We start from the raw sequence: 1,017 nt of genomic DNA on the forward strand, positions 1-1,017 counted from the left end.
CCCCCGGGTCAACCCGTGTCCCCTCGTATTTTTTAATTACGTGCAACCGAGCGTTGCAAAATCTCCTTTATGTAGAACGCTTCGCCAAACGTTTGCACAGTTCGCGTTGGTGGTATAGTGGTGAGCATAGCTGCCTTCCAAGCAGTTGACCCGGGTTCGATTCCCGGCCAACGCAAATTCCTTTTTTCATTTGGTTTTTGGGGGGTTTTTTTGGCAATTAATTCATTGCAAAATGAATTAATTAATCCTGCCCCAATAGGGGCGTTTTTGACCCCGACTCCCAATTTTATAAGACGCTTCGCTTTTCCCGGAAGCACAAAGAGACGCCTCCCGCTGGGTGGGTTGGCATCCGAGTGGAAAACATGTTTTCCAGGAAGGGACGTTCCCGGGCCAGGAAGGCCGATGAAGTGGAAATAATTCTAATTATTTATTGGCTGTAGAGCCAGGGAGTGTGCCAAGAGGGTTCAGAAGAGCCTGCATCCTCCTGGGGGGGAAAGAGGGTCTTTTTGGGTCTGTGGGACTGGTCTACCTCGCAGGGGCGTTGTGCCGCAGCCTTTGCTGCAGGGGGAGGGTGGGAAGGACCCCACTGCGAAGGGGGGGGGTGGGCTTCGGACAGCTGGAAGAGAGAAAAAGTGGGAGCAATTGCAAAAAAACCCCCACCCCAAACCCCAAAAATCCATTAATCACTCATTTAACGACCGCTGGAAATTGCGACGACACTGTTAGTGACGGTTTTGACCCTTTCGACCTAATTCATGCGATCCGAATCCCGGCAGTTGGCAACTGACTCGTATTTATGGCGGTCGCAGCGTCCCGGGGCCACCTTCTGAGAAGCAAAAGTGCAATGGGGAAGCCGGATTCGCTTAGCGACCGCGTTACTAACTGAACAAACTGCAGTGGCTCGCTTTACAACCGCGGCAGGAAAGGTTGCAAAGCGAGGCAAAATTGAACAAACTCACTTAACAAATGTCTCGCCTAGTGACAGAAATGCTGGGCTCCGTTTTGGTCGTAAGTTGA

At 51.4% G+C, this 1,017-nt stretch overlaps 1 non-coding gene across 1 annotated transcript; it reads left to right on the top strand.

Annotated features, from left to right (window-relative positions):
• Positions 1-103: 103 nt before the first annotated feature.
• On the top strand, positions 104-175 carry TRNAG-UCC. The gene has a single exon. It is a non-coding gene; the product is annotated as a tRNA-Gly (tRNA).
• Positions 176-1,017: the final 842 nt, after the last annotated feature.

The sequence above is a fragment of the Protobothrops mucrosquamatus genome, unplaced genomic scaffold (genome assembly GCF_001527695.2).
Source record: "Protobothrops mucrosquamatus isolate PMUCROS unplaced genomic scaffold, P.Mucros_1.0 scaffold3199, whole genome shotgun sequence".
Classification (NCBI taxonomy): Eukaryota; Metazoa; Chordata; class Lepidosauria; order Squamata; family Viperidae; genus Protobothrops; species Protobothrops mucrosquamatus.